General features: G+C 45.1%; 1 protein-coding gene and 1 long non-coding RNA gene across 3 annotated transcripts in view; one reads left to right on the top strand and one right to left on the bottom strand.

The window, feature by feature from the left end:
- CDH11 (cadherin 11) overlaps positions 1 to 16,190 on the bottom strand; it is a 154,506-nt gene extending 138,316 nt beyond the window's left edge. The window contains exons 1-2 of one of the 2 annotated variants that reach the window (XM_086689280.1): positions 16,004 to 16,190; positions 507 to 588 (exon numbers count right to left, since the gene is read on the bottom strand). The gene's annotated coding sequence lies outside the window, so the exon portion shown is untranslated. The remainder of the gene's footprint in view (positions 1 to 506; positions 589 to 16,003) is intronic. The other variant, XM_086689279.1, reaches the window with a different exon arrangement.
- A 1,506-nt stretch (positions 16,191 to 17,696) lies between these two features.
- Positions 17,697 to 24,537, top strand: part of LOC147573429 (uncharacterized) — a 158,156-nt gene continuing 151,315 nt past the window's right edge. The window contains exons 1-2 of the long non-coding RNA XR_015244430.1: positions 17,697 to 17,991; positions 23,721 to 23,804. This is a non-coding gene — a long non-coding RNA (uncharacterized LOC147573429). The remainder of the gene's footprint in view (positions 17,992 to 23,720; positions 23,805 to 24,537) is intronic.

Here is a 24,537-nt window from a genome sequence, read left to right as displayed (position 1 = left end):
ACCTTTTTAAAAATTGGACTACTAGAAAATTTAAAATTGCATTATTTGGCTCACCTTTGTGGCTTGTGTTACATATCTCAAGGACAACACTGGCTTGGAGAGCTATGCTCCTAGAATTTCAATTATAAACATAGAAAAGCTCAAAAACAAAGGATTTGGGGGAGAAAATTGAGTTCTTAACATACTTCACAGTTATGCAAATATCCATCCATGGAAAGAGACCAATATTTATGTCAATTTCTTTAAAAGGAAAGCATGAACCCTTCATAAGCAATGGAAAACTAGTCCGCATCAAATCCAAGAGAAGGTTTGGTGTGGAAGAGAGAAATGATAGCTTAGTAAACTTGAGTAGAAGGAACAGAAAGGAACAAATGGGTTTGGAGCCACTGAACTTGGACACAGAATCCACGTTGTCACTACTAGCTGCTATATAACCAGAGTAAGGTGAGCAAGTTCACAGCACCCACTTCCTCTCCACAGAGCAGAAATAACAATACACATCTCACCACAGGGCTGTCGCTGACATTTATGAAGTGTTCACTTGGCTCTGTATATGTTCTTGTCATGCCAAAAGTACAGATGAGGAAACTGAAGAAAAAAAAAAAAAAAGAATAACTTGTGTATGAAAACTGGTGGCAGCAGAATCTGAAGGCAGTGAAGTCTGAACCCCTTCAGCCCTTGAGCTTTTAATCACTCAGATCAGGTTTCAACGCTGTCATGAGACCTGAGCAGTGAATTTAAAGCACATGCCAAAGCCATCAAGGAAGCACCATGTTTCTTGCTGTTTAAATCCGCAAGAGAACATAGATAGGATATAGTATGCAAGTCATTCTATGTCCCATCAGCTCAAAAGAAACCCCCGAACAGATGACCAGCAACCTAAATGAACTTTGGAAACTCTGATATATTAGTGTCCTGGAGGTTGTAAGAATTGTTGAATGTTCTGAGGAAATATATTCTAAAATTCATATATGAAATAGGAAGCCAAAGGGATTTTGACCTCAGAGGTAACCAATAGGCTTAAAATCAGTTCCTACATGCTCAGTATAAGGAATCACTTACACATATTTTCCCAGTTCTTCCTCACACTATGTTGGATTTCCAGATCTACCTAGGTGGACTTAGCATCCAGTCACTATATCTTTTATTTAAGGTAAAGCATAAATTTCATAGATATTGAACTATTTATATAAAGCATTTTTGGTTTTGTGTGTTTGTTTGGTTTCGTTTTTGTAAGGATCCCAGCAGGTCAGTGGGAATGAGGCAGAGGCAGAGCCAGAGCCAAGTTATACTTAATGACTGGGGGATATTCCTAGCTGGCAATGGTCCCTAGGAGTTTCCTAAGGGGTGTCCCAGGGTCCAGCATGCCCGACGACCTCTATCTACACATCCTCACGACACAAGGTCACCTCACATAGTAACAGTCACATCTCAGTAACTACCCACCCTGGCTCTTCTGCAATAGACTTGATTATTTCTGACAAACTCATTTCTTGTGCAATTTGGTATGAAAATTAAAGTTGCATTAGCACAATGTATGTCATGTGAGTGGCAACCTCAATGCTCTACTATAGCAAACCCAACGGAGCCTTGAAAAGAGGTTCAACAATACAGGTAAAGTTACTGTTTCCAAAATAGCTGTTTTGCATCCAAATCAGTCTTGCCTGGGAAGGCACGCTTGGTGGCCTGTGGCCGAGCTGATAGGATCAATGTAACTTTCTCCGAAGGAAACCATCTTCAGAGAAAATGTTAATCAAATCGTTTCCCATGCAAATGTAAAAATAGGGGGAACAATACTAGAGATAATATCAATATTTTCAACATTAAGCGAAGACAGGCAATCCTTGAAGAGTGATGCTATTTCCATGAATTTAATCAATTCACATTCTTAGCCACAAAGCTTTTCTTACTTGCTTTTGTTTTTACAACCATTAATTTAAATGAGTCCGGAGATAGGATTTGTAGATTCTTTGCCAGAACCTGAGAACTAAGTCCTGAGTTCCCAAGGGCCTATCATCAATTTGGTTTTCATTGTCCAAATAAATATCTGAACCCCAGGAGCTGGATTAAGAAGAGAATAATAATACATGTATTCTCTGGGTCAAGCAGGGTAGCCAGAGATGTTCTTTTTTGTTTTTGTTTTTGTTTTGTTTTGTTCGGTTTTCAGACTTTTAAAGCAGAGCTCAGCTGTTCTTCCAGATCCCTCCTGTGGGGAGGCAATTTTCCATTCTTTTTTTTTTTATTATTAAAAATTTTTAAATGTTTATTTACTTTTGAGAGAGAGAGAGATCAGGTGAGGGGCAGAGAGAGAGGGAGACACAGAATCCGAAGCAGGCTCCAGGCTTCGAGCTGTCAGCACAGAGCCCGGCGGGGCTTGAACCCACGAACCACGAGATCATGACCTGAACCCAAGTCGGACGCTTAACTCACTGAGCCACCCAGGCACCCCAGCAATTTTCCATTCTAACCCTCTTCTACAAAAGAGAGAACTTGAATCTAGACAAGGGAAGCAAGTTCTCATCTCTTGTCTCACAGTGAGTTGGTTAACAAAGAAGGAATGGGTAAAGATGAATCAAAGAGGTATAGAAATGAAAACGTTTCAAGAATATTAGAGCAGACATAGAAATACCAAAGCACAGAGACCATGTGGCCTTTGACTCTCTGGGCAAGACTTAGTCATGTTGGTGTTTGCAATTTCATTTGTTCTTAAGTCCTGGTTTAGAGTGATAAATTTGATGTCTCTTAAAATCCAGTATAGATGATTCTTTCAACTCTCAGAAATCTGGGTCCTTATTAATATGCCTCAGTGAAGACACAATGTGACTCTCTTCTCTCAGCTTTTGTATACATTGTACCAGGTCATGGCACCACACAGCAGAAAGTGGAGAGTGTCCACTGATGGATAATGACTAGGCTTATATGCTTTCTCTCAACACCCTCTATAAACACCACTGTAAACTCTGGCTGCAAAATAATTGTTCCAAAGTGACACTATTGGGGCATCTTCATCTATGCCAGGGCTGGAGAGGAGCCAAAATTTCAACAAAACAAAACAAAACAAAACAAAACAAAACAAAACAAAACAACCATGGAACTTGGAAACACAATTTCTTTTCTCTGTAACACATCTTTTTAAGTATTTAAGTCATATGAGCACATTACAGAAAGCATAATATTCTGTGTCATCTTCAAAGCATGCTGGGTTGGGAGAAAGCCAAGAACCCATCAATCTTAGAAGCATTAGAAGTGTCCTAGGAAAAGCTTTCTGGATCTTTCAGGTTCTGAGTTCAAATCCTTTGCCACAATCTGTGTGATCTTGTGGCTCCTGTTTATGAGGTTGGAAAGATGCAGTGACATAACCCCTGGAAGGCCAAGTCCAAGGCACTCAAGATGCACTTCGCCAAATATCCATCCCAATTTCTCATCGATGGTCAGCAGCAAGTCTCATGAACCTACCCCTGGAAGCCTCTTACCTCTATGTCCCTACAACAGAGCAGTGGAGAACATGGGATCCGTGTTCAAATCCCTGTTTGTCCACTTATTAACTGTTGAAACCTGGGGAAAGTTGTTTGACTACTCTGAGTCTTAGTTTCTGTGTTTTATAAATGGGGATCATTATAGCTTCTGCATCACTGAGGTTGTAGTGAGGATGGGTGGAGATAATTTATGGGAAGTGCTGAGCACAGTGTGTGCATATAGTAAATGCTCAGTACACATCAGCTATTGTGATAATGCTGCCACCCTAGGCCCTGCTTCATCATCTCTGCTGTAATCCCCTACCTGCTGGCTTCCCTGTTTAGAGTTTCTGTTCTTTCTAGCAGTAATTCTCAGTGCTGTTCCAGAAATCATTTAATAAAGCATTGAACGCATCACTCCCTTATTCCCAACCCTTCAAAGGCTCCCTAGGGCCTAGGGAATGAAGCCCAAAGCTCTGAATTTGGCATTCAATGTACTCCACAGAGTCCCAAACTTCTTACCCTGCAGGCATACTCTGTCCACTATCACCTGCTGGCTACTCTGTCTGGGCAAATCCAGCCTGTGCTACACATCCTGGTGTTTCTGTTTGCATGGCTTTCTCTAGAATGTTGAGATGTGACAGCTGGATAGCACCGAGCCAAAGGATTTGTGGGAGATTTGAGGGCTACATCATTTTAGAGCTGGAAAGGACCCAAAAGGCCACTTTACAGATGAGTAAACTGAGGTTAATTGGCTTGCCCAAAGCCACACAGCTATTTATCAGCAATGTCAGGGTGGCACTAGGCTGGTCTGCCTACAGGGAGGGAATCACCAGGCAGCCTATTAGGGAAAAATTGTAAGCAATTGGCAGCAAACTTGCTGACAGGTGATCTTTCTCCACTTCAGAGAAATGGGATATTAAGCAGCCAATAAGAAAGGAACACAGGCACGCCTCTCTAAGTGCAAACCGGGTGCCTCTCTGGCTGGTAATGCAGGGCACGATGGCAATGGGGTTGATGGGGAGAGGGCCGCTGAAATAATTCCCTAGGACCCATCCCTTACTTCAAAGACACATCCTCTCAGGCTGCATTAGTCTCCTGACTAATGCTCCCAAATGCACTGCCGAGATTTGCTGAAGTTGAAGATTCTTTGTGATGTTTGCAGTAGGAGCGGTGATGAATAAAACACAAGAATCACCAAGGCATTATTCCGAAGGCAAGCGTGCCCAGCTCTAACTGCTACATTGCAATTTCTACTCTAAGATAATAATACTAATAGTGACACTTCATTTATATAGTGCTTCTTAGGTTCTCAAGAATAATATAAAAATGAAAACGATATCTTCTACCACAGCTGTGTCTATACATGAAGCAGATAGTGGAGCAAGCCAGTTCAAGAGCAACCTCCTCACAACTCTTGGGATATTTTAGGGCAAAGTGTTATGAATTGGAATGGTTTGCATAAACAACCTGTTTTTTCAGCTTGGGTTTGGATTTTAAATACAGTTCTGCTGCTACCATAAATGATTTTATAAAACCTTTAAATATGTTGTTAAATAGACAAAACCTTTAAATATACATGTTTTAATAAACAGATAATATGATGTTGGTACCTACTGATGTAGCTGCCCACCCAGCTTCACCTGGTTGGTTAGTCATCTGTGGTTTGTGGTCTGGATTTGTGTGCATGGTGAGCAGTCAGGGAGTATTACATAGAAATTGGCATGCATGGCTCCAGGAGTCCTGAGCAGCTTGGTGATAACTGAGTCGGGTGTGGGCAAGGAGCTTCACCAGCCATGAAATCAAAGCCATTCTATGTTCAACCACCTGGTCCATTAGACACACTACAGAATGTTAGAAGCTCAGAAATTCTGAGCTTGCCCTGAAGGCTTCACTCTCTGGAAGGGCGATGATGATTTCTTTCAAAGGTGGGTCAGGAAAGTTGTCCTGGGATGGTATGAGGCCAGCTTCAGAGGCAGCAGTTACCTGTGTGTCTTTGCTGCCCCATCTCACCCAGCTGTAAGCAGGCACAACATCATCTAATCATCCTATCCTTGGGCTAACATAGAGGTCATGCTGTCAGGGACCTGGGGCAGTCAGATCCGCAGACCAGACACAGTCATGGATCAGGTGGGTGTGGGCACCACAGCTATCCTTGCTGGACATGGGTAGTTACAGTTTACTCTACCATCCCAGTGGCCCCAGACATCAGATAATGGTACAACCACTGCCACAAAAGCCAGAGTGAGTTCTTCATGGCCAGTGGTCTTACGTGTGTGTGTGTGTGTGTCTGCATGTATGTAAGCTACTGAATCTAAATTTAAAACACACTGGGAGGTTGGAGCTGAGTCTGTGTTCTACCTTCCAAGAGGGCTAAGGAAGCAACTCTTTGGCCCTTCAGGCCTCTGGAGTACAAGTAGTTTTCTTTCTATAGAGAATCTTCTTGTGAGCTATTCTCCAAACACAGGACGGGGGTTCCAATACTTTGCAGCCAAACAAACAAACAAGCAAACAAGATGACAAATGTGTGCTACAAGGAATGACTAACATGTAGAATATTGTATTCCAGGCTGAAGAACCACTGAAAAGGAACTGTCTTGTTTAATAAGATTCTGCCCCTGCTCCTATTCTGGGTATTTTTATTGCTGTTATTGTTTTGTTTACTTTAGTTTGGTTTGCTTTTTGTTTTTTGTTTTTACCAAGAAAGCTTGGTGACAGAGTAAAGCCAACTCATAGCATGAAGCTATGAAGGATGACAGATATTCTGGATAACAGACTAAAGATTTAAACTTAAACACGTTTTGGGAGACTGGATCCATGGACTGAACCTAACAATATGAAATATAACCAAGATAATAGTAACAGCTACCCCATTCTGTACACTGTTTTAAGCGTATTTATATATTAATATTGTTTAATATCAGAGCCACCCTGTAAGGGAGATATTACTAACACAGCACATGGATGGGTAAACTGAGAAATGGTAAATTGAGTTGCAGTCAGACAGCCTGATTCCAGAGCCTGTGCTAACAACTGAAGGTGCCTGTCATGTCTTTCATGCACAGGGACAGGTGGGGAAATGTGACTTAACAGCAGCACGTAAGGAAAAACAAATAAACAAATAAACTGTGGAGCATAAGTCCTCTGGGTGATGTGACTGGCAATAAAAGCTAATGTAATGTAGCCTCGGGCTGCAATAAAAGAAGTGTGTGGAAAGGAGTGGATAGTCCAGAGTTTAGCCGTCTAGATTTTCGTCTTCAGTCCTCCAAGGAGGGCTGGAGCAAAAAATGAATGAGGTGTTCACTCCGGAGATGTTAAAGCTGGGGAGAAGGCTTCCTGGAAAACAATAAATACTGAGTAACTGGAATGTGGAGAAAGAAGTACATCCATTCTGCATGGCATCAACAGCTTGTATTAAAGAATATAACCTCTGGGGAGACAGTTTGGCTCCATCGAAGGAAGGATTTCTAATAATGAAAGTTCTCAATGCCTCTATGGTTTGCACCGGGGGTAATGTATTCCGTATCACTAATGATACAGCAGCCATCATCAGGACATGGTAGCCACAACTGCCTTCCTTCCCGGGACCATCCTGGATTACTACACTGGTTGTGACTTGCCCATCCTATGCCCAAATTTGTTTATTCTTCCTTTGCAACACTTACTGTTCGTGATCTTGAGTTTTTATAGACAGACATAGTATGTTCTGCACCACTGAGATTGCTGCTTTTTTAAGGAAGGCCTTATGATTGACTATTTCTGTGTGCCCAGCCCAGAGCCTTTCATTAAAGTAGGTGACAAACAGATGGGTTTGAACTTGATTTCAAACTGAACCCTGCCAGTGAGTCCTGTGAATGCTTACAAGGGGTGGCAAGGTGAGATGCCACTCTACTTTGTTAACTATGAAAACATGGAATAAAGATATTAATGATAATGACTATAAAGTGGGAAAGACCTGAAGGCCAAGGTCAGATAGTACAGTTTGCAAAATATTACCATAAGACATTGGATTGGCTGACCATGACTTCTAAATAAAGATTCATGGAAAGGCCCATACTTATATACCACAACTTAACTACCTAATGACATAACAGGTTGTATCTTTGTGTGTGTAGACAGATAGATAGATATCTAGATAGATAATGGAGCTAATGATATGTTTAAATAAAAATCAGACCACCAATATATCCACTCTAAAAAACAAACAAACAAACTTGTTTGTAGATAGCGGTAAGAGACTGAGTTAAGAACCAAGATTGCCAAATTCTTGCTTCACCTGCCCTAAATGACCATGTGATCTTAGGCAAGTCATGTTTCCTCTGGGTCCCTGGACCCTCATCTCTAACTGAAGGTTGACAATTCTGTTGATGACTTCACACATCAGATTCCTACTTGGTGAAGTGGAATGTCCACTCCTCACTCAGGAAGTACTAGGCCCTATCGCTACATAGCAGTTAGACTGTACGATGTAGAATCTGAGAGAAGGTGCCACATATGAAAGGGAACAATGACATAATGGAGTGGAAGCAAATGGGAGAAATGAGAATGGAGAGGAGTCTGGAAACTATCTCATCAGATTAGCCGAAGCACGAAAGTGTGGACCATCCTGATAGTGCATAAGTTTGGGGTGGGATGCCTGCGTTTTTCAATTACTGGTTGTGGAACACCAGGAATGTCTTTTTTGTTTGTTTCTTTTTTCTGTACGATGTTAGCAATAATCTTACCAGTTCAAAAAGTCACTGTGGATAAGTCTCATATACAATGTTCTTCGCCCAGTGACTGAAACTAGCTAAAGCCTCCATAAACGCTGGATTTTAACTATTATCTGATACTGATTTTCAAATATTTGCAGGGCTGTAAGGAAGAGGAAAAAGTGACGGGGAGCAGAGGCAAAGACTAACTAACTACTGGGATAAAGTTACAAAAGAGGTGTATTTTCAGTCCTCTTCTGATGCGGGATTTTAATGAACAGAGTTAATGGATCACAGCTAGTGTGATGGGCTCCCTGAGAGGTAGTTAGCAGGCTGTCATCAGGACATGTATGAAGATACAGGATTAACAGTGAAACAGAAAACATGCTGGGAGGATAGTTATACCAGAAAATCTCAGAAGTTTCTTTTAATGAATAAGGTTTGGGGTCTTGTAGGGGCACAGGTCTGAGCAGTCGGCTCAGCTCTCGGCCCAGCTGCTCTTCTCTAGAAAGCCAGGGAGGCCCCAGCTTGCAACATGCATCACGTATAGTAGAAAACCTCTGGGCATGTGGATTCAGGACAGACTGGGAAACCCAGCTTTCCTTCCTCCAGCCACAGGAGCTTAGACAAGGGTCCAGAGTCCTCCTGCGAGTCAGTTTCCCCCTTTGTACAGCGGAGATGCTCCACAGGATGAGGACGTAGAATAAATGAGGCACGGCACCTGGCATACGGTAGGGTATGAAACAGTTGGCTCTTCCTCCTTCCCTTTTCCAGGCAAACACGGGGAGGTATTTCCTTTCAGGAAATACTCAGGAGAGACTTCAGGCCTGGGGTAGAAACACACGACACAAGAAGGCTACAGATGGGACAAAGCAGGACAACCTGGAAGCTTCAGGAGCCTTGGAAAGCCCAGCCCAACTGTGCCACGGAGCCGGAAAACAGTCGGAAAACCATTAATGGCTGGTGGGGTGAGGGCTCCTGTTATTTTCATTGCTGTACCAAATCACTGTGCTTCTGCCTGGACCCAAAGAGGACCACAGGCAGGGCGAGAGCTTCTTCAGTGCAGTGTCTTCATGAGTTAAAATGGTCACTGCTCCACCCCCTTAAAATCCCAAACTACATTTACCTGAAAAACAAACAGGAATACGCTTGAAATGGAGACGATTTATCAAGGGGCTAATTGTCATTTAAGCTAGTCTGGAATAGTAATGAGCCCCTTTTAAATGAAAGCAAACCTTGTGATGAATATCTCAACATCGCATGCTTAGCAAACTTTCCCAGTAAGATATTACTTCGGGGCAACTTACCACAGCAACCCATAATATGTAAAAACGAACAGAGAGAAAATGCAAAGGTAGGAAGGAGGCAGGCACTTTTCAGAAGCCATAATTATCTCTAAAATCTCAACTGCTTCTTGAATATTTTAAATGGAAGAGGGATGGATCACTTAAACTTATGAAATAATTCAAAAAAAGGCAGGCACTAATAAACAATTCATCCCTAATTGGGAGAGGCCTCAATCTAAAGCAAATGTTCAGTGCAGGATTTTGGCCTAATAATTATAAGGAAGAATTGCTACCTCCACCATTAGTCTATAAAACTCAATCCCAGGTCTGAGAGGACAGAAAGGGCTGAGCGTTTAGTGTGGGCTTATCATGAATCAGACACTGCACTCAGTTTTCATTTTATCATGACAACAATGCTAGGACATGAGTATTATTACGATTTCTGTTGTTACAGAGGAGGCATCTGTGTCTTAGAAGTTCTGTTGCTTATTCTTAGTCACATACCCTGGGAGCACTGGAGGTGCAGGTGCAAAGAATCAAAGTGCTGGGCAGGGCTGGAACTAGGGTGAGTCAGGGGAGGCATGGTCCTTGGGCACAAAATATAAGGGCTTGCCAAAAAATGCAGTAATCGACACGAATACTATTGTAATGCAATATTTGAAAAATCATACTGAACGGGAAAAGTCCATGATGTGCAAAAATATCAAAATGTTAAACAAAGACAAGGATCTTACTCTGCACTTACACCTGGCACCACCCTCCTCACCCTAATCCCCTGCTGACCCAATAGGCGGTCTAAGCCTCAGGGATGACGGAAGTAGTCTGAGCCTTGAGGATGTGATCATGGGTAACGCTTTCCGGAGATCCATGGAGGGGGTGGCCGCACAGTACATATCTGATACGCCTAAGCCTGCCTTCTTCCATGCTGGTTCTTACTGAGAATAAACGCCACTGGTGGTGTGGATGCTACTCGAAATTCTCACTGTTTGCCCTCACGGACAGAGCCTAATGATGGCTGAAAAGAGATCTCTGCGCATCTTAAACTAACAAAAGGAGGAGCCTCCACATTCTGGATGCTATGTTAGGTAATCTTCAGAATGTGGAAGACATCGTGTCCAGAGCCATTTTCTTCCAGAAATTTCTACAAATTCTTAATTGTGAAATCATGCGAGGACAGAGGACCACATCATGTGGATTTCTGGCAAAGAAAAGAATTCACGGAGGAAGTGAATGTAGGGTTTTCTTCACCTGCAACAACCCAAAAAATTCGAGAAGAATTCACAATATCCTTTGAGGATTGTTCTCAGGGCCAGAAAGCAATAGAATAAGAACCTAGCCACTGTTTACTATGGCCTGTAAAGCTGTTTAGGCCAGCTTTCCGGATTCAGCACCTCACATGGGTTAAAGGAGTAGAGAGAGACAAAGGCAGGGGGTTGGGGGGGACGGGTGTCACCAGTACTTGGCCCATCAAGAGAAACAGCACCATTCATCTCTCTCATGCTTTTTTTTTTTTTTTCTCTCTCTTCCTTTTGCTCCTTTCCTCTCTTCTCTTTCATCCTTCTATCTCACTTAATATCCTGGTGTACGAGATTCTGTGCCGGAGCAGAAACTTTAACCGGACAGACTATGAGAACAATGAATCATCTCAATAAGAATCCTGGTACCCTGCAACAGTCTGATGACTAATTAAACCAAATAACAATGAAATTTTGCCTCCAGTTCTAACAAACATGCATTATTCACAAGCACTTACAATTTAAAAGTACTTTCTTTTTTTCGGGTTAAATAAACTGTCCGGTGGTGAGTGAGCATTGGTTTACAAAACACTTTGTCTTACTTTCCACTGAGTTACTTAATACTCCTTCCCATAATCCATTTGCATTGATTCCTTCTTCATCAACTGCCTGCACATTCCAACACACTCAGAGATACACAGAACTGCACTGCTGACTCACCAGGGAGGCAATTGTATTCAGTTAAAAAAATAAAATTAAGAATCCACTTAGGACAGTACTTATTTTTTTATTAGAGCTTTCCTCTTAATTATAATATAGCACTAGTATCTTTTTTACATTATTCTTCTGAACTTTCATAATGATGCTATCAAACAGTAACAAATATAAATTTGGGCAACCTAAAATATGCAATTTAATCATAAGCAGTAATTTCCATATCACTGAGGAGGAAAAAAAAGTCAAGGACCAATCTTGAATTAAATTTTACTCTCTGCTAAATTTAGGTTTTTTTACAGCAATATCAAGAATGGTTTAAAGGTAACAGTAAAACATTTACAGTTACATTAAAACTCCATGCCCCAAAGTGTTTACCAAAGATCATACTGCTATTCGTTTTTGCAAATTAGAAATGTCTTGCAGATGTTTTAAAAAACCTCTTGAAAGAATAGGCAATGATACCACAGTAATCTCACTAATATTTCTCTTCTTTATTCATTCGCTTCCCCTCGGAGTCTCAAATGATGCTCTTTCTAGCAGGGGGAAAAAAAAGCCAGAAAATCCTCCCAGATCACTGTCTTACTGAGAGCTGACCTTGTGTATCAGGCACCCCAGCCCCCAAGCACCTTCTGCTCAGATAATCTCAAGTTACAAGATTTTTCCAACTTTCTAGTAAACTCCAAGATGGGAAGAAGAGGCTGAAGGTAAAGGATCCACCGACTAGAAAGATGTTAATCCTGACAAACTGCTCAGGCGGTAGCCTGAACCACTGCTAGATTGAATTCGGTCTCTCCTGAGAGGGCCAGACAGGGGTGGTGGTAACAAAACCGCTTTTCATGGTGCCCTCAAAAGCAGATGGGCCCCATGCAGAAAGTTGGAGAAGGGCGCCATTGCCCTCTAGTGGCCAGAAGTGCAATCTTCCGCGAAGGAGCCCATTTCCAGAGATGCACAAGGCTCTCAATGTCAGGGTAAAATTATAGCAGAAAGATGTCTAATTATCCTCCTCGAGTGTTTTCTTTAGTTCCTTCTGCCCATAGAAGAGGCTGTGGATGACTATCACAGTAATCCTGATGGAATCCTGATGGATTCTTAGTACTACTGGTGTGCCAGAACTTGCCTAACTTTCTCCAGCTTTTTTTTTTTTTTCTTTTTTAACATACCTGTTGATGTCTGTCCCCTAGCCCATATAGACCAAAGATCTTTACGTATTTTAGGGGCAATAACAATGGATTAGAAAAGTTGAGAACTCACATGCTTGGCAGATACAGAATGTGGGCTCTTGAGGAACTAGGTAACTTTTTCTGATACAATGACCAATTTCCTAAGGGGGAAAAAATCCCAACCACTATTCATAGGCTGATGAATTTACACGGTGTTCAGATTTTCTGGGAAAAAGACTCAGGAATTCATAGTCATTCTGCAAACTTTACAGTGTAATACAAAATGTTTGCTACCTAGTTTCAACCCCCATAGACCAGTGTCTTATTATTAAAGATTAGGTATGCCTAATCAAAGTGAAAAAAAAAATATTGAAAATAAAATGGTTATGCTTCTTGAACATTTGCCTACATAGATGTATTGAAAATGAAGGAAAACTAAAATCAAATCTGCAGATCTCCTTTAGATGGTTCTGAAAATAGATCTGAATATCACAGATCAAAGTTTATGTGAACTGTCAACTTCCTAAGTCACAGACATTCACAGGCGAGGTTTCGAGACACATTGAGCTCATGGGAGTGTAGCTGTGGCATTGTAAATCAAGCTTTGAGGTCAAAGTCATGGCGTTTCCCATAAGAGGGTCCCCAAACCAGAATCTTTACAAGGCAGCCATGTAATTCTATTCAAAGTGGAAGAAAAACCATGAATTATGAAGACAAGTGCATTAAAGGAGCATGAAATTGATCTGTATTCCCCCAAATCATGGCATGGCTCTTCAACCTTGCCCCCATCTCCTCTCACAAATAAACAAACAAACACACACATTCACCACCACCCCTTCAAAGAGTCCTGGGTCATAAAAAAAAAAAAAAAAAAAAAAAAAAAAGGCGGGGGGAGAGCAGTGATTTTTTTTTTTTTTTAATTCTCAAATTAACAAAAGATTGCATCTTAATTGAAAAATAGAATTTAGGTTTCTGGTAGTTTTACTGTCTGGTGTTCTGATAGGAATGCTGAACATAATGGAAGTTCTGAAGTGTTATCAAGATGGTCCACTGCTTCAATTAGAACCATTTTAAAAGGCAATTTTTTCTAGTAAGCAGTAAGCAGAGTTTGAGTAAATCTACCTGTTTTGGCCTCAACAGATGATCCTATCTCAGACCTCTTCATTCTCTCTCCCCACCCCCATCCCAGAGGTGGGAGGAGAGGGCTGATATCTTTTTTTCAAACAATGTAACAAAATGGGCAGCTTATGCAGAGTCTGAAATAACGACCAAAACGATAGGAATAATTGTTATTAACAATAAAGCCTGGCTGCAACACATTTTTAATTCATTAATTTGCCATGTTTCAAAAGGAAGATGTAAAGATAATTCTCACTCAAGCAAAGTTTCCTGGCCTCTCAGATGCCCTTCCCTGGTCTACACTTGGAAACTACTCACATTTCTTTGTACTAGGCAGGAATTCAGTTTTGCAAGGAGGTTCGAATTCCAGGGCCCACTGGCCAACTCTAAAACTTGGAATCAGAGCTCAGGATTAAGGAACTTCAGTGACGAGGAGCTTCAGGGTCCCTCTGGTATTGGCCACAACTCTGTCCCTTTGTTTTGCAACTTTTATTCCTTTGTTCTGCTGGAAGAAGACCAGGCTCCCTGCAGCTAGGGTTGGGCAGGGACTACTTCTGTGTTCTGGTGTCTGCATCTCACATATGCAGGAAAAATAATTCCAGGATTAATGAAATGAAGGTCAGCCCCTTCTCTTCTCCTCTCCCGGGGTATTTGGATCTAGCGCTCAGAGCCCAGCCTGGCAAAGGTGCTGATGCGATGCTGGCTGATCCCCGCTCCTGAGAACACTTCTACATCCCCATCCCCAGGAAAGCCAGACACCCCGCAAAACCATCGATGTCTGCTGCAAGCCCAAGTGATAAAGAAATTGATCCATCCTCTTGCCAGATTAATTATCGTGTCCTCCCTGTGATTAAACCGAAAACTTACTCCCTGCCTCATATTAACCTGATAGGAATGATCGGAAGATTAAAACAAGATTTCAGAACCACTAGAACAAGATTTCTTTAGGGGGAAACAAGAGGGAAGACTTCAGGCAGAGCTATATGCCCCTACAGCAGGGTTTCAGGAACAACCCTCCACCCCCATCCCTTAGGGACAACCCGTCGTCATGCAGGGATGGTATTATTAAATAATTAAAAGATGCAATTTCTTAATAGCAGTGCGATGGCCCGTGAAATTCCTGCTGCATTATCAGCAAAAGCAACAGGGCTTTTTCTAGCATCTAGAAAACCTTTCGCCCTGGAGAGGGAGGCGTGTGGGGCACCCCCTCCCCCCCCCCCCACACACACACCCTCCCGCCCCAGCGAAAGCAGGGCCTTGGCAAGAAAGGGATGAAGAAGTGCGACCGGGGGGCCTCCCGGACCCCACTTTCTCCGGGGACTCTTTTCTTCACTGCGCGAGGCGGGCGCTCCTTACAGCTCTGCCTGGCTTGAGGTGGGGGTGGGGAGGAGGGTCCTCTCCTCACCGCCCTTCCCATTCTGCCGGCTCGCGTTCCGGGGCAAAGCTAAGGGAGGAGGGCCGTGCGTGCGGGGAGCTAGGGAGGCTTGGCGCGCTCGGGGAGGAGACGCAGGCTTCGGGCAAGGCTTGGTTCGCAAAGTTAACGTTGACCCTGGCAGGCTTCGCGAGTCTCGGGCAGAGCTGAGCCCGAGTCTGAGGCGCTCGCCGACCTCTCCTTGGGCTGGCGGGAGCTAACGGGCGGCCCCCGGAGCTCGCGAGCAGAGATTCGGGCTGGAGGGCTGGAGCGCGCACCGCAATCGGCCGCCCCTCAGCCGCAGTCAGCGGACCCAGAGCCCGGCAATTAAAGTGCGGGGCCACCGCCGACGCGAGCCCGGTTCCTTCCGTTGTCCGGGGCTTTCCCCGGCGGCCGCGCAAGGAGGGCTGAGCCCGCGGGAGCGCTCGGCGGGGACAGGGAGGAAGGGAAAGGAACCCTGCAGAGCGCGGTCACGTCGCCGCTTTCGGCAAGAGGTGCAGCGCGGGCGGGCGGGCCGGCACCGCGCCGGGGGCGACTTTCCCCAGAGACCCGACCGCGGGCAGTCGGCGCGTCCGGAGCGCGGCTCTGCAGCGTCTGCCCCAGCCCGGCGCAAAGCCCCTCTCCCGCGGCCTCGGCGAAGACCCCAGAGGAGGCCGGAGCGGGGGAGAGAGGTTGGAGCGCACATCTGGCGCCTCTGCCCCCCGCGCCGCCCGCGCCCACAGCTGGTTCCCTTCTCCCTTTTTGATTTTTAAACAAATCTTCTCTTACCTCCGCCCTCCCCCCGTTCCTGCGTTGCATTAGTGAAATCTTCCCGAGTCAGACCTCTTTCCGCACACCTCCAGACGCTCATCCAGAGACCCCCCCCCCCCGCTCCCCCACTCCAAGAAGCCCCATCCAGGCGAGAGGAAGGGACTGGCGGCGAGCCTCACCTGGGGCCCTGGAGGGTGGACGCGAGCTCGGGGCCGTCGGTCCCTGGCGCAAGGCGAGCGCAGCGGTGTCAACCCCGGCCCCAGTCCGAGTCCCATTCACAAGTCGGCGGCGGCTGCGAGCGGCCCCCGCGGCATCTGCTCGCGACGCTCCCCTCGGCTGGCGGCGGCCGCGGAATGAGCCGCCGAGCGCGCTAGTGGCAGGAATGAGAAACCGGGGGGAGGTGGCGGGCGGGGTGGGGGGGGGCCGGAGGAGGAGGGAGGCCGCTGCTGGGAGGGAAGGAAAGGGCGGGGGGCGGAGAGGAGCCGAGGCCGCGAGACGCGGAAAAGCTGGGCCTGGCGGAGGCTGCGGGGGCCGACCCCGTCCGCGCCCCTCCCCCCCAGGGGCCCCACAGATGCTGACCCCCGGATTCGTGGTCGCCCCGGGTCGCTGCACTCCGGCTCCCTTGGGGGCTCAGACAGAGTCTGGAGCGACTGAAGTTGGGCTCCGGGGACGCACAGCCAATCAGGGAGGGCGGCGGAGGGAAGCCGGGGAGGGGTTGGGAGCCCCCTTTTCCTCCTTCGCCCAAATCCGCTCCAGCTGGCCAGGCTGGGCCCTTGCCCGGGAGGCCTGGATGGTGCGTTGGAGGAAAGCATCGCCCAAGCGGGGGAGGCAATCGGGAATTGTCTTTCCTCACTCTACCACCCCCTGCTAAAATCGCTCCACGTCGGCGGCTTCTGCCCTGCGCCTCCCCCATATCTCTCAAACTCTGCTTGGGGCGCGGGTAGGGAAACCTGGGGAGGGAGACTTCGGACTTGGGAAGAGCCACGTCTCTCGGTTCTCTCCCAGTACCCCCGCCCCCGCCGCGCTTCGCTTGCAGAGGGGGGCGCGGGGAACGCTGAGCTAGAGTCGGCCTCGCGCCCGCCACCGCCCCCCTAGAGGGTGCCTGGGCCCCCGCCACAGGCGAGGTACCAGCGGCCCCCGCAGTCAGCGTCACTTGTTGCCTCAGGCCCCATCGCCGCACACCCACGAAGGCTCTGCGGGGAGTGCGGCTCCGCGGGAGAGGGCCTAAGGTGCAGGGCCCGCGTCCTCCCGCGGGCCCTCCCTCTGTTCTCCCTTTTATTCCTTGGGGGAGGGGGGGGACCCCAGCCGCTTCCTGCCGTCGCGGAGTCGCAGGAAGAGAAGGCAGCCAGGGTCGGGGCCTAGGGATCACGCCAGGGACTGGGCGGGGCGCTCATGGTACCCCGAACGTGGTTGGCACCCCCACACTCCGAGGGCCCCGGGGTCGAGGGAAACAACTGTGACCTGGTGGACACCCCTGGCTGGAACAAGTTTCCAAGGTGGGGAGTGGCGGAAAAAGAAGACGCAGAGAGACGGCGAAGCAGCAAAGGGATAACGGGGGGAAAGAATCTCCAGGAGGGACGGGGATTAGGATGGGCAAGAAGGGGAGCGGTGATGGGCCCGCGGAAGAGATGGGTAAGGACCGAGGAGTCAACGGAAAACGAGGGCGAGTAAAGGAAGAGAAAGCCTCGGACGGGGCGCGAAAGCAGAAGGAACCGGCCCTCAGGCTCCTGGTCCCCCACGGTCCCCTCCTCGACCCAGCTCCCGGGCGGCGAGCGCGCTAGGCTCCACGATTTTGCGCGGCGCCCTGCAGCGTGCGCGGGGGCGGCGGGCGGGGCGGGCTCTCCGGGCACGCCGCCCCTCCCCCTTGGCGCGCCCGCCGACGTCTCGGCCTCCGGGATCCCCCCCACCCACGCCTCGGCTCCCAGCGCGCGCCCCGGGCCCTCCGTGTGGCCGTGGCCTTCAATCTGCCCGTTCCTCGGCTGGGGGAGGGGGCGCTAGGTTTGCGCTGCCGGGTTCCTTCGCTTCTCCGCTCCCTACCCCCCACGTCCCAAAGGCCGCGAGGCGACAGTTCTCCCGGCACTGGATACGGCCCACCCCCGCCTCACTCCAGCCAGGTGCGAGCGACTGGCGAGGCCACCGAGGCTCAGAGCTTCTCCGCAGCGCGCGGGTGAGTCGCACGCTGTACCTGCCTCTGTTGCCTCCTCCTCAGGCTGGGCCCTGACCTGAGCCCCTCCACACTCTTGCTTCCTCTCAGCCCCTTTGGTCCTATCTTTTCATCTGCCACTCCCGGGTGCTGTAAGCCCTAAAACTTCAGCACGTCCTAGGCCTCCGCCGAAAGTCCCCTCACTACGGTGGGGCGCAGCGACGGCAACAGGGTGCTCGCACCGCGCCACTTCGGCGCGTGATTGACATTACCCAGGAGAGAAGATAGCTGGATTTCGCGCTTGTTCAGCTTCTAACTATTGTCAGGGTTTTCTCATCCTTCCCACGTGGGCATAAAGGGACCGTGAACTCGATGCCAATCTAATTACACGTACACAAAGTTGTTCAGGATCTGTGATGGTGAGGGCATCTTTCCATCCATGAGAAAAAGTTCAATGAATTCCATTTTTTTTTTCATCTTATTTATTTTTTATGTTATTTATTTTATTTTTTTTATGAAATTTATTGTCAAATTGGTTTCCATACACCACCCAGTGCTCATCCCAACAGGTACCCTCCTCAATACCCATCACCCACCCACATCCCATAAACCCTCAGTTTGTTCTCAGTTTTTAGGAGTCTCTTATGTTTTGGCTCCCTGCCTCTCTAACCATTTTTTTTTTCCTTCCCCTCCCCCATGGTCTTCTGTTAAGTTTCTCAGGATCCACATAGGAGTGAAAACATATGGAATCTGTCCTCTGTATGATTTATTTCACTTAGCATAACACTCTCCAGTTACATCCACGTTGCTACAAAAGGCCATATTTCATTATTTCTCATTGCCATGTAGTATTCCATTGCATATATAAACCACAATTTCTTTATCCATTCATCAGTTGATGGACATTTAGGCTCTTTCCATAATTTGGCTATTGTTGAGAGTGCTGCTATAAACATTGGGGTCCAAGTGCCCCTATGCATCAGTACTCCTGTATCCCTTGGGTAAATTCCTAGCAGTGTTACTGCTGGGTCATAGGGTAGGTCTATTTTTAATTTTTTGAGGAACCTCCACACTGTTTTCCAGAGTGGCCACACCAGTTTGCATTCCCACCAACAGTGCAAGAGGGTTCCCGTTTCTCCACATCCTCTCCAGCATCTATAGTCTCTCGATTTGTTCATTTTGGCCACTCTGACTGGCGTGAGGTGATATCTGGGTGTGGTTTTGATTTGATTTCCCTGATGAGGAGCGACATTGAGCATCTTTTCATGCTTGTTGGCCATCTGGATGTCTTCTTTAGAGAAGTGTCTATTCATGTTTTCTGCCCATTTCAATGAATTCCATTTTGGAAGCAAGTCCAAGGATGGAGCCTGGACACTTGTGATCTGATATTAGTTGGAATTTGCCCTCTGGTTTCTGTTCAAAATGCATCAAATGAGAGCTGTTGTGTTTGTTTCTTTTACTGTTGTTGTTTTTTTTTTTTTTTTTTTTGGTTTGTTTTGTTGTTGTTTGTTTTGGGGGACTTGTTTTTAGATCATCCCATTAATGATAGGTAGTATCAGCTGGTTTTAAAAATAAGTCAAGAATTGCTTGGTAGGTTTCCACTGACAGAGCATACCTGAATCACATAGAACCTAGCGTATAGCAGCAGTCAGTATCTCTTTGCACAACCCAGCAATTCTGTGCCTTTGATTCTACTCAAGAGACCTGAAAACCTATCCACACAAAGATGTGTGTCTGAAAATTCACAGCAGCATTATCCCTAATAGCTGGATGGATAAAATGTGGTATATCCATGAGATGGAATAGTATTTAGCATTAAAAAGAAAAGAAATACTGATGCATGTTACGTTATGAATGAACCTTGAAAACATGCTAAAAACCAGATACAAAACTTCATATTGTTTCATTCTATTTATATCATGCAAATGTATACAGGCAGAAAGCAGATCAGTGGTTGTCCTGGCTAAGGGTAGGAATAGGAGTTGACTACAGATGGGCATGAAGGAGCTTTGCTTGGCGTTGAAAATGTTCTAAAATCAGATGATGGTTATGGTTGCACAAATCTACACATTTAACTAAAATTCATTGAATTGTAACTTTAAAAAAAGGCCAAACCCGCCAGCCCCCACCCCCCCCAAAAAAACTTCTTTTTACACTTTTATTCCCTGTGAGGAATCTGTGAGAGTCTGTGACTTGCATTTGAGCCTTAGGGGGGAAAATTTTGCAAGGCAAATTTATAGAAAAATGTGTGTGTGTTTTTTTAAGAGTTTTAGTTCTTATGGAAAGATAACCATACGTCTATTCAGTAAGTTCTATTTTGGCGCCTGCTTTGGAGAGTCTTGTAAGTGTTAAAGCAAGTTAATTTCCCCCTTTCACTCTTCTAAGTGATTAATTCCTGGGAACTAGAGTTAGGTATTCCAGTTCGTGACATTTTAAACACACCTACACATAGACACAGTACAAAGTGCACATTTCAGAGGGGATTTTTTATGACTATGTTAGGATCTGTCTTAGAAATCCATATCAAGCATTTGGGTGGAGTATTGTGTGATTACAGTTTAGATTAAAAAAGGAAAAGAGAGAGAGAGAAGAAGAAAGAACCTACTGACAGCTTAAATTAAAAGATTCAGTTCCTCCAGGCAGCCAAAAGTTTGGGTGTTTATCTTAACTTGCCTCACCTTTCCTTCACCTTGTTCTTCAAGGGAGGAAGCCAGGGTTCAAGTTGCTCTGGAGCCAGGATTAAACAGCCCCTTCTGCTTCCTGCCTCTTCCAGTCCAGACAGAGATGAGGCCCAAATGGCCTTTTTCTTGTCTTTGTCCTTGTCAGCATGAGGCTAATAATTTCCTGTTGGTTCCTTCATCAAAGGTACCGGGCTCTCATCCCTTTGATGGGCCTCTCCTCGGACTCTGAAGATAGCCAGGCCCTGCTGAGTCAGTTCCTTGTTTCCACTTAGAAGCTCCAAGCTCCCCTAGGTCTCCTCAAAGCCTGTGCTCCAGAGGCATCCTTTGGTATAAGGTGTAAAACATGAGGCAAGATCCAAGCAGGGAGACTGTTTTATCACATTGCGGTGGGCTCCTATCATGCCTTCTCTAGGCAGAGGGAAAACATTGAGAAAGATGGACCAGGAATGCCATTTGTGAACCAACATTTCAGATAAAGGTTCCCACAGCTGGGTCTGCAGAGAAAAGTGGAAAAACCACAGACTTTTGATCTGTGTCTGATTCCTGGTTCTGCCACTTACCTAGCTGTATGACTTTGGGCAAAGACTTTATCTCCTTGAGATTCAGTTTCCAATTCTGTAAAATGGGGCTTATTAGCTGGGCCTAGATTGTTGCAGGTATTCAATGTGCCCACTTACCTAAAGCCATAAAAATTGTGCTTAGAGCAGAGGCTCAATAAATGAAAGGTATTAATTACTGTTATTAATTACAAGGTCTGATTACTATCATACCTTAAATGGCCTGAGCAAGAAAGAAGCATGTTACAGTTATGAATTATAATAATTGTGGAGATTAATCTTATTTTAAATCGTATGTGTAATAAAACTTCTGGCCAAGAATATTAGGGCAATTCAAAGTTTACTGACACTGTAAGACCTATCTAAGGTCATTTTAGAATTAAATGTGCCACACTTGGGGGCAGGTGCCCTTGGGTTCATGTCCTAGATTTGCCACAAATTCACTGAGTCACCCTGAGTGAGTCATTCCCTTTCTCAGAGACTGGCTGTAAATGAGAGCTCACCCAAGGTAACTTCTGCAGAGGTTTCTTCCAGAGCTCACATTCTGGAGTTTAAGTTCTACTCTTCTTTAGAATAGGAGCGGCTCATAGATGCAGTTCCCCTTTCCACCACTAGGAGTGGTCAGCCAATCATCTCCTGCTAAACCCTGACTCTAGGCAACCTCCTTCCCTGAAATACCTTTTTCTACTCTGACCAGTAGCATTTGTTTGTTTTCCTCCCTCACCTAGACTATAAGTTCCCTAAGGGCAAGGTTGATACCCTTCTGGTATCACACAGTACTTCGTGTGTTAAATATAGATGTCCAGTAAATATGCTGGATTAATTGATAATGTTTCTTAATAAATATTTTGATTAAATTAATGCAGCATATCAGTCAGATATCACCATAATAATACTAGATTATGAAGGATGCCAGTGGCTTAAAATAACAGTTATTTTTTTCTCATCTGTGGGCCAGCTGGGGTTGCCTGGTCCAGACTGGGCTAGGCTATGGTAATAGCTCAGCTTCCTGTATTTCCCATCGTCTTCTTGGGACCAGATTGGACATATTCTCATGGCGCGAGCAACTGCACAAGATGTCACACAGAAATATGCATGGCCTCTTGTGGTTTAGTCTTAGTACTGGAAACTGTCCCTTCTACCTCATTTTGTTGGCCAAAGCATACCACATGGTTAGATGGAAAGACAAGGGGTGGAGAAACATAATCTGCTTTTTTATTGAGAGAAACTTCCGAGGTGCTTGGCAAAAAGTGCTTGGCAAAAATACAGAGAAGGGTAAAGAGTTGGGGACATTAATACAATCTCCCATAGGCACAAACAACTTTCATCCATGCTGGGTTGTCCTGGGTTGTCATATTCCATGGGTTATATCCTATAATCAGGAATATAATATTCTAGGACATTAGAAGAGATGGAACCAGAAGACAGTTTCAGCCTCATACCAAACCCTGTAACCATGTCCTTCCTTTAACTTTAAGGTTCAAGTTGTAAAGGAAGAAATAGTAATGTAATAATAATAATTTATTATAATAATTAATTATTATTACATTATTGTGTGTATTATAATAATGTCATAATAACAATCACCAGTGTATATATAAAACTAGAAATTTTCAAAACCTCCCATCAAAGTATGTATTATTATCCCTATTTTACAGATTAGAGAATTGACATAACAAGAAAATTATATGCACTGCCCAATATAATACAACAGGTATGTCTTGGAGTTAGGATTCCAACCTATGTGTTTGACTCACAAGTTATCCCAGTGGAGAAGCTCATGCAACAGATTCTAATTCTGATGTGAATGGGGAGTATGTAGGGGAAAGGGAGAACTTTTCTCTAGACCCAGGAAAGTAAGCATCCATCAGATTCCTAGGCACAATAGGTACAAAATAAATATTCATGAAAGGGTGAAAGGAAAGAAGGGAGAGAGGGAGGGAAGGGCAATAGAAGCAGTGAAGGTAAGAGAGGAATAAAGAGAATGTAAGAGAAAAGATATACACATGTTAATCTGTTTGTAGAACTGTCCCTTTCCATGGTGGGCAGAAATCTGTGGATTCGAGGAGTCTTCTATTCCTTGCCCCTACTGGTGCTGAGAACAGTTGCCTCATGCATACCTCATAGTCTAGAAAGTGCATCATGGGCTGGCTCCTAAGTATCTTGCTGATCTTCCCGTCTCTCCCTGGATTACTCAAGCCACACTTTGTTTTTTGCTATTATTCAACCACAAACATACTCCCAATTCAGGACCTTGGCATTTGCTGTCCCTTCTGCCTGAAGCACCCTGCCCTGAGTCTTTCTCCTGGCTTGCTCCTTCATTTCGCCTGTTTAACCAGGATTTCCCTTGCTCTTCCAATGACCGAAGCACCCACCCAACACTCTAGCCCCCTACAGCACATCCCTTTCTATCCCCTTAGACTGCTCAATTCTTACTTCTAACACGTATATCCACTTGAGATTGTACTGTATGTTTTTATTTACCTCTTTTTTTATTGTCACCTTGCCCCACTAGGGTACAAGCTTCAGGAGGACGAAGGATATCACCTCTCTTGTTCATTCCTGTATCTTCAGCATCTAATACAGTGCCAGGCATATGGTAAGCACTCAGTAAATATTTGTAGAATGAATACATGAATAGCAAATGCATGCAAAATGCTAACTGAATGAATGAATCCCCAAACCAAGAGCAGATGGATCATCTGCTTGAATCTAAACATGGTACAAGTATCCCTTGTTTACAAAGTGAATTTAATGATGCCAATTATTCATATTACAGAAATGATTCTTCACTTTACCAAAGGTATCATTCGAATGCTAGTTAAAACAGCTACTTCCTTTAGTGTTGTTAAAAATATAATCCAATTTAAAAAATGGTGGGGTGCAGACAACTTTTCTGGAACATACGAATTTCTTAAAATGAATTACAGGTATGCATAATGACAGTTCTGCTTCTGATTTCTCATTCTAGTTTGTTTGCTGTATGGACTAAGAGATTGGCTTATTAAACTGCCTCACAGAAGGCTATTTCAATGTTCATATGTGCATACATTTACATTCTTTTTTAAACTTGTGAATAGGCGCATTTAAATGTGTTTGTGCTCCAGGAGAACCATTGGAAATGCTATTCAAGATTGGTACTGGATTGCTTTGCAAATAGTCTACAATTTGGACAACAGGATTCAAGATAGCTCTGTGTTCCAATTTTTATGAACGTTGAAACATTGACTATCTGTGTTGAGAAGGAGAAGGCAGAAATCATTGTAACCCAATGGAGAAAGCCTTTAAAAAAAAAATCTTTCTTTAGAGTCCTCAGCTTAAGACAGATGAAC

The sequence above is a fragment of the Puma concolor genome, chromosome E2, assembly GCF_028749965.1.
Source record: "Puma concolor isolate L17-30 chromosome E2, mPumCon1.1.hap2, whole genome shotgun sequence".
Lineage (NCBI taxonomy): Eukaryota > Metazoa > Chordata > Mammalia > Carnivora > Felidae > Puma > Puma concolor.
This window is presented reverse-complemented; position numbering and strand designations above follow the sequence as displayed.